At 44.1% G+C, this 15,830-nt stretch overlaps 1 protein-coding gene and 1 long non-coding RNA gene across 7 annotated transcripts in view; one reads left to right on the top strand and one right to left on the bottom strand.

Moving 5' to 3' along the window:
• The window catches only part of COL11A1 (collagen type XI alpha 1 chain), a 782,075-nt gene that overhangs the window by 691,541 nt on the left and 74,704 nt on the right, over positions 1 to 15,830 (bottom strand). The window lies entirely within an intron of this gene.
• The window catches only part of LOC137522567 (uncharacterized), a 57,869-nt gene continuing 55,467 nt past the window's right edge, over positions 13,429 to 15,830 (top strand). The window contains exon 1 of the long non-coding RNA XR_011022336.1: positions 13,429 to 13,531. This is a non-coding gene — a long non-coding RNA (uncharacterized lncRNA). The remainder of the gene's footprint in view (positions 13,532 to 15,830) is intronic.

The raw sequence follows: 15,830 nt of genomic DNA on the forward strand, positions 1-15,830 counted from the left end.
GTGCTGTATACATTTATACCACTCCCTGCATATAGCCTTTTGTGCAGGTTATTAAAGCCTTTGCATATTCTTGTAATAATATAACTCCCTGCTAAATGTGTAACTGAGCATTTAACCCTTATTATACCCTCCCCAGTGTGCTGATAAAAGTCACCTGCACTCTCATCATCCTGCCCTGCCTGCAATATATGACTAAACCAACACATTCTGGGGAAGATGTGGAATAGGTTGCTGTCATTTTACAAATGTGAGGTACTGTGATGAATAGCCGCATGTTCTGACAGTAAGGCGGCTGATTCCGCGTCTGATACGGCGGTTTGTCCGCGTCAGCATGCGTCTGGGTTGTCTGGAACTGGTGGTGCACATGGGAGGAATGGCGTGGGGGCCGCCGCGTGTTCTGACGGTAAGGCGGCGGATTCCGCGTCCAGTGCGGCGGTTTCCCCGCAGCAACATGTGTCTGGGCTGTCTGGACCTAGTAGTGCACACAGATGGAGAGCTACGCGCACGCGCTGCAAGACAAGCTCTTTATACCAATAGGAGAAAAATCAGCTGATCAGGGCGGTCAGCTGATCCCTGCTCAGTCAGTGATTGGTTGATGGGAGCTGGGCGGCGCTGTGGAGCGCTTTACTATATATATTTCTGTCTGGCGTTGCGAATGCCAATGTGTTAGCACTCAGACCTTAGTCAGATCCTTCAGTGTGGTGGAACCAGGAGGACCTGGGAATCCACACTTAGCCAGTTACTGTATATCATCAGTGTTATTCTCTAGCATAGTTCCAGGGTGTTGAGATCACGGCCCTCACACCCCAGACTAGGAATACTGTATATCATATGTGTTATTCTCTAGCATAGTTCCAGGGTGTTGAGATCACGGCCTTAACACCCCAGACTAGGAATACGGTATATCATCTGTGTTATTCTCTAGCATAGTTCCAGGGTGTTGAGATCACGGACCTCACACCTCAGTCTAGGCCTTGTTCTGATATCTGTTATGACCTGTAGCGTTCCTGACTATTCTTCTGATCTCTCATTTGGTACTTTGCATATCTGATACTCTGTTGCCGACCCGGCCTGTCTGACCTTCTGGCTGTCACCCCCCAGCAGGGTGTCCAGCCTTTCCGCAGGGGTCCCCTGCTCTACAGAGGGGACACTGCTCCTTATCAGTCAGGGACTCCCTCTCCAGGTGTCCTTGACTGCAGTAGAGTCTTCTCTACTTATTGGACCACCTGCTACCCCGGTGGTCCAAAGGTTATTGTTGCACCAAAACACTTACACACTCAGGTGTCTAGAGGTTAGACATATTTGATTATTGGCGATTCTGCAGATCCCCAATAATCAGGTATATATGTATTCTTGGGGATACTGCAGATCGCCAAGAATCAGATTCTCTCTCTGGTTGCTGACACCTATCGTTACAGGTACTAGGCAAGTAGACGGGAAGATGATGAGACTATGCAAAGCTGTATCTGCAGTGCTGGCCAGAGAGAGTTCATTTCCCAAAGAAGCAGGTGCTTAAGATCAGGTGATCTAGGCTCACCGAAAAAGATTAGGTTTAGGCCTTCCTCTTTGACAACTTCATGTAGGGGATGATGGGATTGGGAGAGGGACTTGGATGGCTCACAGACTACTGCTGTTTACATGTGCAGACAACCCACATACATTTTACTAATGTTTACCGAAAGTACACAGGTAGTGTAACTGACATTACACAAGCAATGGGTGTGTTGTGTATATAATGCAAGTTGCACTGTTTTCGCATCACCAGTTACATAGTTTGAGTAAATGTGGTAAGCCAAACAATTACTCCTAACTTCTGATATTAAGGATGATTGGATCTATTCTGAAAAAAATGCATTTCCCAAATGTAAAAAATGAGAAATGTGACTCAGTTCAAGTTATTTATTTGAGGCTGGTTTTATACCTTTTTTTTGTGTTGACCCTGTGTCAGAGTGCACTGACAGGGTCATATGCATAGTGCTACCTTAGCTCCCCTCCCCCCCGCTCAGTGATGTATTTCCTGCTAGACAAGAAGTGCATCATTGGTATTCCCCGAGATTCTCATCGGTCAGCGCATGCGCACCGCTATGCGCTGTGCTCCCAATTACATTTCTGCATCGACCATTGACTCTAATGACTTTCACCGCAGCTGCTTCACCCCAGAAGTCATATGGTAACACACTGCAGACTTTGCTTCGGCTTGCTGGTGACTCAGAAGCTTCACAACGCAGTAAGTGTGCAAGGCCCCATACACTTGCATTGTAGTTGCGTTACTCTGCAGTAAAACTAGGTTAACGCAACGCACACTTGCAGTGCAAGTTGTAGAAGGTGCTTGAACATCAGTAATGCAAGCATTTGATTTTAGCTAAATATGTAAATGCTATCTACTTATGTATGCAAACTTAGGCAATGTGATTTGTACAAAATGGTTGTTTCCTGTAAACATTTTACTTTGTTATAAGTGCTTCTACAGCAAATGCAAGGCTTTGTGCTAAATGATCCCAAACAATACTTTATTAAGCTCATTATTAGTAACTGAATTATAATACTAAGTTATTTTCTTCTATAAAATCAAACTAATAGCAGCATTACATATCAGATGCGTAGAATACAAATCTGAGATGAACAGGTATAAAACAAAGGACACAAAGAGAAAAAGACAAGCAGTAAGCCCAACAGGAAACTGTTGCACTGATTTACTATGTGTTCATGCTAAAGAAACACTTTTCCCAAAAACAATAAAAAAACACAATTTATATTTAAGCAGTAGAACAATTGCTTCTCTATTTCTCATGGCTGTTTCAAAAAGTAGCCGCATCTAATTATGTTTTGTACACTCTGATCAACCACAATATTAAAACCAATGACAGTGAATACAATTAATTATCTTGCTACAGTGGCCAAGCAAAAGACATATTTGGTTCAAGGTTTGGAATTATACTTTTTCTGCCCCTAGGACGAGTATGTTAAACGACAACTGAAGTGAAAAGAATATGGAGGCTGCCATAGTTATTTCCCTTTAAAGGACTTACGAGCCCAAATAGTAAAAAAAAGTTAAGTACCTTAATCATTTTTAAATGCACGGAGGACGCCGTCCGCGCCCTCCATGCTGTTCCGCCGGGTCCCCGCAGTCTGATCGCCCCCCGTGCCGCTCCCGACCCCACGGACGGGGTCGGGCTCCCCTTCCTCTCCCAAGATGGCCGCCGGAGCCGGCCGCGGCTGCGCAGTCCGCATATGCGTTAGTGCGGCTGCGCAGCTCTAGGGCCTCCCCCCCGATCCACGCACAGTAGCGTGGATCGAGGGGGGAGGCCCTAGAGCTGCGCAGCCGCACTAACGCGTATGCGGACTGCGCAGCCGCGGCCGGCTCCGGCGGCCATCTTGGGAGAGGAAGGGGAGCCCGACCCCGTCCGTGGGGTCGGGAGCGGCACGGGGGGCGATCAGACTGCGGGGACCCGGCGGAACAGCACGGAGGGCGCGGACGGCGTCCTCCGTGCATTTAAAAATGATTAAGGTACTTAACTTTTTTTTACTATTTGGGCTCGTAAGTCCTTTAAGCAATACCAGTTGACTAGCAGCTCTGTTGATCTATTTGACTGCAGTTAGTTCCTGAATCACACCAGAAACAAGCATGCAGTTAATATTGTCACATCTGACAATAATGTCAGAAACACCTGCTGCATGCTTGTTCAGGGTCTATGTCTAAAAGAATTAGAGGCAGAGGATAAGCAGGACTGCCAGGCAACTGGTGTAATAAATATTTGTTGGTTGCTATTGGCAATGGCAACAACCCTACACGTGCGTTCGGCACCATATCACAGGAAGAATGATAACTCGACACTCATCACAGCAAACAGCATAGGAGATAGAACTTCTTAGACATCGTCAAAGGTTCAAGAGTTTATTTGTAAAACAAACATACAGATGTTTATTCAAAAGAAATAGCTTGCGCTCAGTCCATACATCCAAGTGTCGACTTGTTCCCACTGAGTCTCTCCTGGGTACAGATACACCTCAAAAGTAAACACAAACACAAAGCAAGATGATAGTGCAGACGTCAATATGTCTAATACACAGCTGGCAGGATCATCACTATATAGCCTTCTGTTTAGTCTTCTTAGCACAAATGTAGAACCTTTTAGTATCCTTATCACATGTGTACCTCAGAGCAAAGCACAAAGACTTCCAATGTGTAAAACCATATACATTTAATAACTTCAATAAAAGTAATGCGCGTGGCTTGGAGCAGCGAGGAGGACAACAAGTACGAGAGACGCCGGACACGCTGGAGATAAGGAGCGAGCCGAGCCGTGGCCCTGGAGGGGAGATCGGTAGTATGCTTGTGACATGCTTTTTACAGAGTTTGTGATGTACGCGCATTACTTTTATTGAAGTTATTAAATGTATATGGTTTTACACATTGGAAGTCTTTGTGCTTTGCTCTGAGGTACACATGTGATAAGGATACTAAAAGGTTCTACATTTGTGACAAGAAGACTAAACAGAAGGCTATATAGTGATGATCCTGCCGGCTGTGTATTAGACATAATGACGTCTGCACTATCATCTTGCTTTGTGTTTGTGTTTACTTTTGAGGTGTATCTGTACCCAGGAGAGACTCAGTGGGAACAAGTCGACACTTGGATGTATGGACTGAGCGCAAGCTATTTCTTTTGAATAAACTTTAAACTGGACTGGTAACGGTATATAGCGCGCACCACCTTTTATTACTATTGATCCTTAGCGCTGTAACACTGTGTGTACGATTTTGGAAATATACAGATGTGTTCATCACCAATCTTATATCTTCGTTACAGGTTAACGCCGGCAAAGCAAACGGTCTGTAGAATCTTATGCGTTCTATGCAGACTTGGTCTATCCCTAGTGACCAGGCTTTCTCTTTGTTACATCTATGCTAGTTGCCCTTAGGCATATATACAGCATACAGATAATGTAGAAGGAAAGTAGAAACAGGAGTGAGAAGTACAGTCATAAGTGAGAAGAAGTCCCTCGGGAGCCCATGTTGGCTATTCTTATACTAACCTCTAAAGAGTTAAATGAGACATCATCCAGCAGGGATGCAATTGGCTGATACTAGCTTGTGATGGATGACCCTATCTGCACCTGCTCCGATGGGACAAGCCAAATATGGTGTTTCCTCTCTTATTACCCAGAAATGAGGGAAAATGTTCCCTGGCTATTGTTTACCTTTAGGAAATATGAAAACACTCGATGTTTACTGTAAAGGCTGCCTGGATATCTGCACATCGTGGACAGATAAGCACTCTGCCTTTTGTGAGACACTGGACGCTGTTCCACAGTGCTTCTAGAAATGCTCCTTAAAATGTAGACTCTATGCAAATCAAGTCTTTTAACTAAACCCAGTTAAAGTAACTGAGGCGAAAGAATTAAGCATATCATACTTAAATTCTAACTGGTATTGCTTAATAGGACATAAATATGGCAGCCTCCATACACCTCTCACTTCAGTTGTCCTTTAAGGCTCCCCTTCCATGTGCACTAGAGCCCCTCTCATTCCATGTGTAGCCCCCTCTTCCATGTGTAACATCCATATACTGCAGCCCTTTCTTTCATGTACTGTTCCATTGGGCATCAGCTTCCCCTTTCATGTTTTGCTCCCCCATTGGCAGCCTTCTCTTCTCTCTGATATATAACAACCCCTTTTTCATGTCCAGGTGCCCCCTTGCATTGCAGCTGTCGAAGGCACGGGCTTTCCAGAAAACCGGCCCTGATTACATTGCAAGTCATTCATAAAGGTAATACAGTATGTTGAAGGCTAGAAACTGTGAAGATCTGAGTGACTCTGACAAGGGCTAAACCGTGATGCCTAGAGAAACATTCAGTAGTTACTACCTACCAGAAGCCATCCAAGAAAGCACAACCAGAGAACCAATGGCAGGGTCCTGGGTGCCCGATTTTCATGGGGAGTAAAGGCTAGTCCATCAAGTCCACATCTAGCGACATGACGGGGCCAGGGAGAAGGGGTGCAAATAAGTGGGTCTTAAGATGTCGGATCTTCTGTGCCTGTAGGCTTTTGAGATGTAGATCCAGCCTTGTTCAGAGGTCTTGTGGAGACTGTGCAGTAACCAGTCACAGCTGATTTGTTGACACAAAAAGGAGATCTACACGGTATTAAAAATCTGTAATGATCTGCTCTGCTGTCTGCACAGGCAGACAGTTTTTTGACCATTTTGTAGGTCTGAGTGCTGCAGGTCCCTGGAAAGGAGACCTGTCTTCACTGTGCAACTTGCTGAGCTGCTGCTCTGGTGAGGAATTTGCATCCACTTGGCATGCAAATCGCTTAGCTGCTTCCTCTGATGGCTTGCAGTATAAAAACCATTTCTTCCCAGAATTCCTTTCTGGTCATGATGGTTTGTTCCTGCTAACTTACCTGGAGTGTCAGCCTTTGCTAATTGTTTGCTAAGATTATCTTAGAGTAATTCCTTGGGACTGCACTAGCATTCCTTCTAGTGTAGTCAGGTTGTATTATCTGTATTGCCTTGTACTGTCTATCGGTTGCGATTGTCTTGTCGCCAGCGGCGACAGGAAATCGTTCTGTCTGTTGGGATCGCTTTTGCCCTAGCGGTAGAGGCGGTGGTTCCTTCTGTACTCTGTCTGGGAGTGTAGCCAGAGCAGCGGTTGCTACTGGTTGCTCCATCTGTCTGTCTGTTTGGATCGCATTCGCCCTAGCGGTAGTGGCGGTGGTTCCTTCTGTACTCTGGGAGTGTAGGCCAGAGCTGCGGTTGCTACTGGTTACTCCTTTTGTCTGTCTTGTCTGGAACGAACGCTTGCTGTAGGCTCGGTGAGGTAACCGTTTAGCAAGCGTTCGCGTTCTCTATTCATTTTCGTGTTACATTGGTTAGTTAGGGTTGGCGTGTTTTGTCTCTGTTGCGCTTTTGTGCGGAAACCGCGCCATTAGCGTGCTTTGTCGCTGTTGCACTTTTTGTGCAGCGACCGCGCTTAGCGAGTACGTTTATTATTTTCCTTGGCGTTCTGATCATTGTTATTTGCTGTGTCTTTCTTGCTACACTTGTGCTCTGTCTTACTCGGTCTTGTGTCACTGTTGGCAATCGCCACTCTTGCAATTGCGTTCCCACTTGGATTCCGCTGGTGTGTGTTCACCGTCGCCGGGTGGCGACTAGATTGGTTGGCACACATACATTCTGTCTCTGTGCTCACTTTCCCTCTACAGGTGCATTGCACCCAAGCTGGGTTCTGTCGTTTTATACGCTTGTGGAGGACTTCCGCAGTGTTAGCGCAAGATGCGCTGACCACGGAGATAATTCCACAATCGTTACAAAATCATTGTAATGTTTCAGTTGATTAAAGTAGATCTATCATGGCATTTCTGCTAAACCATCTAAGTTTCAATAGTGCTTGTCCCTGTTGTAGAAAGTTACATTTAAGTTGGCCATACACTGTAGATATCTGGCTGATTTGATTACTCTGATGACAATGAAATAAACAGTGTCCGCATAGCAGCAGAGGTATCCACAGCAGATTGTTGTGGTTTTGGAGGTAATTTGTCCTTTGTCAAATAAGAGTCCGTTGTGGATACAACTTCTGCGCTGCAGACACTGTTCATTTAAGCTAGTGATTGTGTCTATTGCTGGTAGCATGAGCTATAATCACTTATGTGAGCTATAATTACATCTGGCATCTATAAGACAGATGTTGGCTGATGTCATTCACTATTTTTTATGTGAATAAACTGCCCATGAAATGCTTCATTGCTGGTCATTGTCTACTTTGAACATTACAAGCCTGTAGTGGTCATACGGGCTGGACCATCCACAAAGACCCTATATATAGGTGTGCAATTCACAAGGATACTACAATAGATTTCAGCATGAAATCAATAGAATATCCATGGTTTGTTGGTTTTTAAATTTGGGGAGGGATCGTTACTTATTTATGGGCTACATTCAGGGGATTGTGCTTTGTATGAATTATTTTGCAATAAATCTTTTTGTATATTGGTATAATCATGGTGGCCTGAGGACCTTTCTTTTTTGCTCCAATTAATCTGGTCACACACTGGTGGTCAGGTCCCCCCATCTAATGTGTCCCCCTCTAAATTAGGGATGATGATGGATGATGGCGCCTTAATTGGCTGCCTTGGCCACAGGATTCTGTTCTTTTCTTGTTTTCCTTCCATGTTCCCTACCAATGCACCTTGTTCTCCCTCCTGAATGTGTGCAGTGTGGTCCAGTGTAGCCTGGTACGTTGGTGTGGTTCGTGGGATGTTCGGGACCTGGAGTTTTTTCCACCTTGCCTCTGCCTGGGTCAGTTGTCTGTGCAGGTAAAGGCCTTGTGGAGTCCACCGATGCTACCCAGGAGGTCGGGACTCCACTGAGGTCAGAAGACACCGCGCTGGTCGCTGGATGTTGGCTACATCAATCCATCCCATCAATCCATCCATCAGGTGCTCCACCACAGCAGGGACACCTTTGATTCAGCTCCTCCAAGATGCCAGCTGCTAAGCTGGAAGTAAGGGCCACTGAGGCCGGGCACTTCTGTGACAGCCAGATTATCTTGACCAACCCTGCCGAATGCTGCCCAGGAGTCGAGACCCACCACAGAAGTGTACACTACTGCACCTTTTGAAATGGAACACCTTGGCCAGCACTGCCAGATGCCAGCAATTGGAAACTTCAGCAGCGTCATTCTTTCATAAAGAACTGGGCCATCACTGCTGAACCTTGCCTTCCTCTGCCCCCCCCCCCCCCCCCTCTTCTAAGACTCCTAAGGGATAACAGATAATGGCTAAGTTTAAATGGTGGCACCATAGTATGACAGCCTCGGCTCTTGGTTTTCAGACATTTTCCCCTATTACTCTCACCATATAAGCCCCCCTTCCTTCCAGAACCTGTATGAGCCAAAACCAATTCTGTGTACAACTCCTTTGTACTTGGCCAAATAAATGATTCTGATTTTGATTCTGAAGGATTTCACCCATGAAATCCTTCACTGCTGATCATTGTCTACTTTTATGCTGATATCTATTGAAATCTGTGCCTACTGTGTGGAAGGATTCAATCTCACCCAGATTAAATTTGATCTAAGAGGGAACTATTTGAAGGACGATTCTGCTGGAGCTGTATGCAACCCATGTTTCCGTCACTACGCACGGCACTGTGTTGCTACTGCAATTGCGCTTGCAATTTCATTAGTTTACAATGGATGGAATAAAACAGGGCAGCACAAAAATATGCATGCAACCATGCATTACAACATCGCGCTGAATCGGAATGCATGGTTGGAAACATCAGACAGTGCAGCCTATGCATTCCTGGTGTCCTTGCAGATCATGTACACTGCGCATTGATAAAAACTAAATCAGCAACATACAAATAGGATTGAGGCCTAAGACCCCGTTTACACTTAATCAGTTGGTACGTGTTTTTTTTTTCTTCTCCATAGCAGTGCATTGTGAAAAAGATTTAAGTTAAAAAGCGTATAGAGTGAGCTGTGCCATAGGAAAACATGGGACTTACTTTGAAAATCAGTTGTCCTTTAAGTTATAACTGAGAGCAACTGATTAAGTGTAAACGGGGACTAAGAATAGTCTCAAACTCAGTGGAACTGGACCATGTTCTGCAGGACAGACAGATAAGTGACAGTGCTCAAGGATGCATCCGAACTGCAAGCCTACAGAGGCAATGCAAAGCCCCTCCGGAACTAAATACATGCCTTGAATGCAAAACAGATGCAAATTATGTGCTAATTCTAATCTAAAAAATTTGAAAGTAAATTTGAAGTAGTTATAAGTTTTGTTTGAAAGCGCTGCCATGTTTCCTGCTGTGTAAGTTCAATGTAAGTATACTAGTGGCCAGCTGTATTCACTGCTTTAAATTCACCTTCAAAATTTTTAGATTAGAATTAGCACATAATTTGCATCTGTTTTGCATTCAAGGCATGTATTTAGTTCCGGAGGGGCTTTGCACTGCCTCTGTAGGCTTGCAGTTCAGATGCATCCTTGAGCGCTGTCATTTATATGTCTGTTTTGTTTTATGAAATGTGTATACCATTTGTATGACTAGCAGCACGAGGAATATTATGTTTTTATGGCTAGATTAGTGTTAGGTTTTCCCAGAGGGGGTACGTCGCCGCCGTGGGGAAGTCTATTAGGTAGTAATCTGTGCACATATTGTTACTGAAGCCGGCAACCCCCCTGTTGCCTGTAGTGAGTGCTAGCTGTGTAATGCAGTCCAGTGGGACTCTGCACATCAATGCAGATAAATCATTCCGGTGTAAGTTCACCCCCCTTTTGCCTGTAGTGAGTGTCAGGTGTGTGATGTAGTCCAGTTGTTGGGGTCCGCACATCAATGCAGATAAATCATTCAGGTATACGTTTTGTTTGAAAGTGCTGCCATGTTTCCCGCTGTGCATTTTCTGCAGGAGACACCAATGAGCAAACTGACATGCCAATGAAACCTGTTATCTATAGGATCCATTGAGACATGTCCATTGAGTATGTGTTTGTTATAGTAATAAAATGCAAACCAACACCTCTTCATGACATGTTATCGATGGTATGCAATCTATGACATGTCTGCTATATCGGATACTTTGATTACATGGACAGACACAGTAGATCATACATCAGATCAGCTGTAACCATCCATGTTATAGTTTTTGTGGAATGTGAACCCAGCCTAAAGGAGCATCTTTTTATAACAAATAGAGAGACAGGCCAATATATTGTATTGTTATCACTCAGCACCCTTTCAGCTCAGCAACTGCACTACAGCACTCTGTACTCTCCCAGAAAGCTTCTGTGAACTTCAGATGGATTTTGTCTGATTTATTTGGTATGTGGTCATCTAAATACATCATCAAGAGTATAGGGCTACCCGTAGTATGCGCAGGGCCAGATTTCTGGAACAGCCACAAAGGCCTGAGCCTTGGGCGGCAGCAGCCTAAACAGAAAGCTGGACATGAATTAGGGGTTACTACATATGGAAGAGGAGGAGCTGATGCCCAAGGAAGCTGTACATGAAAGAGGCGCTGCAGTTAATATATTACACATAGAAGAGGGGGCTGCACATGGAATGGGAGGGGTGCTGCTGCACATGGAAGGGAACCCAACATACTTGGGAAGGAATGGTAAAAATATTAATCCGGCCCTAACCCCTTTACAATGTAATTGTGCAATCACCCACATCCTCCCCAGCACTTACTTTTCTTTCGTGTATGGGAAGTAACATGGGTGATCATAGGTGTGGAGTGTTGGTGAGAATCTGGAGGGTCTCTACCACCTTGCACAAGAGCAAGGTGGTTACTCGGCATTGAGATGGGGGCAGGCCAGCTCACATGCTGCAGCCCCGTCCCCTTTGCACTGGTATCAGTGTAATAACGGTGCAATGCAGCGCAGCATGGTACTGAAAAGTCTGACACTTTCATCCACATAGGGATATGCTGTGCTGGAATAGACCTGGCAATGTGCCTCTAGCAGCAAGCCCTAATGCGCCCACATAATATTTGAATTACTTGGCACATCAGTGGAAGATGGGGCAGACGGCAATTAAAGTGTCGGACTCAGTCATAGTCTCACATAGGATTGATAAGGGTTAAAGGTTTAGTTACCAGCCAGACTATAGAAGTCTAAAAGGCATAACTGTATAGTTGTAAGGTTGTTAGTACTGAGTTTTCTGGCTAAATTTGTGTGTGCTGGTCCCATTCTATGTAAAAAAAAAAACTGGACATACAGTATAATATTTACATGCAGTTCAATAACTTCATGCTGTCTGTGGATTGCCTGTGATCCAGACCTGAAAGCTCTGGATATGTGGATGAGCCAATCACTTCATTCCTCTTCTAATATTGGAACAGAGAGAAGCAGCTGTGCAGCTGGCTGAGATTAATAAAAGGGAACAGGCTACCTGTGTAGAGAGAAGTGGGAAGGCCGGAGTGGTACAGTCCCAGGTGCTGGGATTCTCAGATCCAGGAAGGCTGGGGAGAGTCAGTCCAGATCTGTAGGCTTATACATAAGCTAAATGATACGTATTTGGTATTTATATAGCGCCAACATCTTCCGCAGCACTCTACAGAGTATATTGTCTTGTCACTATCTGTCCCTCTGAGGGGCTCACTATCTAATCCCTACCAAAGTCCCATGTCTATGTATGTATCATGTAGTGTATGTATCATAGTCTAGGGTCAATTTAGGGGGAACCCAATTAACTTATTTGTATTTATTTATTTATTTTTTTTTGGGGGGGGGGGCGTGGAGAACATACAAACTCCATGCAGATAGTGCTCTGGATGGGATACGAATCGGGAACCCAGCACTGCAAGGCAAGCGCAATAACCATTACGCCACCCTGTTAAATCAAGGAATTATGCTGGTAATCTGGCCATTTACTAAAAAATGCTGTATACAAAATAGACATCCTTATTTTTTTTTTTCAGCAAAGCCCTGAAATATGTTTAGCCATTTTACCCGAAAGCTACAATGATTTCCCAGTGAAAAGCATAGGAAATAGCTTGGTACAGTAAGGCAATTGCCAAGTTCCAGTTCATCCTCTGATGAAGTTCCCACCTTGTACCTGCTTTTCAGGCTATATGCAGTACTTCTTAGCACATTACCTCTGTGCAGCGCACAAAGGAGTCCTGTCTGCAAAGAGCTTGCCTTGGAATCAGTTACAGATGATAGAGAAATGTCCCTTTGTGGCTACTGCAGCTCAGGAATGAATTTTGCTATTCTGAGCCAACTCCCTGTAGCTGGCTCCACACTCCAGGGCCTGGCAGGCTCGACCTGAGAATCCCAGCAGAGACCAGGGAATGAATGGGTTCAGTCAAGGTGTGCTGACTACACACTGCATAACCCTGACCTCCAGCTGTCACTCAAATGCAGAGGGCTATGTTTGCCAAGGCCAGAAATATAATCCATGTCTGTATTTTATCTTACTGAGAACTGCTTGTAGGAAACAGTTTTTTTTTTTTTTTTTACTTTATGCTTTCTATATTCATGCTGTAAGTAAGCAGCATAGTATATGTAACCATTTCATTACAGTTACAGTAGTTTAAATTTCCATTCCCATTGCATTGTTAAAGTCTCATTAAAGGGGGAGTTTTAAAAGTCTCCCTCACTTTCAGAATAGTAGCTACAACCGCGGGTTATTTAGTCTGGGCCTATCATGGCAGAGGGAGGCTGGTGGAGAGTGGAGGCAGCCAATAAGAATGCAGGATACACCCAAGAGAAGCAATTCTACGCACACACACACACTCCCATGTACCAGTATTACGTGGAGTGTTCCAGACAGGCAATGACCCCGTAACAGCTTCCTGGTCAGCACTCCGTTAACTAGTAATATTGCTTGAGCCATAGGCAAGCAAGGACATAACCTTGCACACTAGTTCTCCTTTCAGTTATAACTGACAGCAACTGATATAGTGAAAAAGGGCCCTATGACTTTCAGCTTCCGGAGAGACAAGTCTGACTAGATATAGTCAGAACTGTAAGTAATCGTTAGGAGAAAATGGTGAGCTTCTGAGAGGAACTGACAACAAGGTAAGTATTACACTTACTTCTCAAGAGTGCGCTAAGTCAAATTTATTTGGAATGTTATTGGCATGTAAACACATTTCGCATGTCTTGCACACTTCATCACAAGTGAAAAATCCAGTTGCAATAAAAATGAATAGAATTAGGTGATCTGCAAGTGATCAACTCCATCCTGGGTTAAGAAATCCCTTGCCAAAAGCCTGACAGATTCTTTCAATATATTTATATCAATGTACAAACTTGCAATTTACAATTTTTTTTACAATTCTCGCATTGCTGCTAAATGTAAATTTACAATCACATACGTAAAAAAAACTGACTGAACTTGAACTTTAAATAAAATAGATACAATCTAGGAGATAAAGATCACAGGACACATTCCCATGTCAAGATGATTTTTCGTTTCTACACTCCAAGAAACTCCCAAATGAATTCATACTGTGAATACTTTCGTTCAGAACTGACCAAAATGTTGATCAGAAGTAAATGCCTGCCACTTGTGTCGAGCAAGATTACGTAAGTCTACCTCAAGAATCTTTTCAGCAGCTCAAAATAAATGAGACACAGATGCGGAAGGTTTTAATTAGTCAACAGACTAGGCGGGGACACACTTCATGTAAATGCTAGACTACACACCACTAGAGAGGGAGATGAATTATGGGTTGAAGCTTTTCATGTTCAAGCTAAGAAATGGGGTTTAGAAGATGTTTTCATCTTTTTTTAAAAGTAAAGTATAATAAATCAAACAGAGCTCTGTGGAAGAGAGGTGCTCACCTCTCGAAACATGTCAGCAATTGGGCTATGAAGAGTGACGTCACCACCCATTTACATAGGAAGGGCTAGGACATGCTGTTTCCACCACTGCTGTGACTTGTATACTGCTGGAACTGGGTCAGCTGACCCAGCGTAGCTGATAGCATACACAACACGCTTAAGCTGAATACTCACCTTGCGACAAAGTACGATGGATCACAGCGACGTCCGATGACTACAAGCACTCCCCGGATCCATCTTCCTCCCGGCTAGTATGCCCGATGTCACCCGATCGCGGTACTTTGCATGAGAGTCATCAAGGATCTTAAAGATCCAATCCGCCATGACAGTCTTTATTGATATGCAGCGATAAATGACTTTCTCGTGATCAAGCACCTGTACTCACATCGCGAGCTCGCAGAAACGACTGCTTGCCGCTCAAACAAATCGCCGGTCATCGGGAAAATCGCCAGAAAAATCAGGAGGTAGGTACGGGCCTTTAGACTCTCCCGTCTCAGTCACCAGCCGGGACGGACAGAATTGAGCAGTACCTTGAACTGAGGTGCATCGCCGCACTGAGCCACATGCAGGAGGGTAAAAAGTTGTGCACAAGGATATTGTTACTTTATGCATAAGAAGTGGAACCCAACCTGCTGCCATCATTGATTTATTGCTACTGCCAACAGCACTTTAAGGACATGTATTCCTGCATAGCGCACTTTTACTGAACGTATTCATTGCACAGAACCAGTGCATTCATTACCAGCTACAAAACCATCTCCTCCAACTTATTTTATTTTTGCAAAACGCAATTTTGCGATTCTGCATACATTTTGTATTCATCAGCTGCATTAGCAACATTAACTCTTCCAGCACTTTGGAATCCATAGGTGGATTGTGTGGAGACTCTCACAGACCACAAGTGGTGTATATACCACTCATAAATCACCAGTGGCATTTAATTGTACATCACCATCCCCTTATGTGAGACATTCTTGCACAGTTCTTTTATTTTAGCCACGTGCCTTCTAAATGATTTTTTTTTTCACTGCAGTGTGATTAAAAGTGGTTGCGACTGTGTTGTGTGTATTTTGCGTTAATGTAGATTTTCTTGCTTAATCAGCTCTACTTGCTATTTTATTATCAATTGCATTCCATTTTATTCAATTTACATTTTACTGATTTAAAATTATACAATTGCATCATTGCTTGAATAAGGGAGTTTATCTTAGTGCATGCCAATATTTCATTGTACTATATTACTAATTTGTCCAGTTAGGAGGTAACTGCAGACTTGGCATTGCAGCTGCTTTCAATCTTTATCCAAGAGGCGCAACACTGTATATTGATATTCACTTCCCTTCATATATGCCTAGCACTAGCCCCCCCCACCTACTCCTAACACTAACCTCCCTTTCTATAAGCCTTACACTAACCTCCCCCAACCTACTCCTAACAATAACCTTCCCCTTTTTATGCCTACCCCCCCCCCCCCCTCCTACACACACACACACACACACACACAGACACTCACTCCTAACACTAAACTTCC

This window comes from Hyperolius riggenbachi, chromosome 6 (genome assembly GCF_040937935.1).
Source record: "Hyperolius riggenbachi isolate aHypRig1 chromosome 6, aHypRig1.pri, whole genome shotgun sequence".
In the NCBI taxonomy this organism is placed as follows: Eukaryota; Metazoa; Chordata; class Amphibia; order Anura; family Hyperoliidae; genus Hyperolius; species Hyperolius riggenbachi.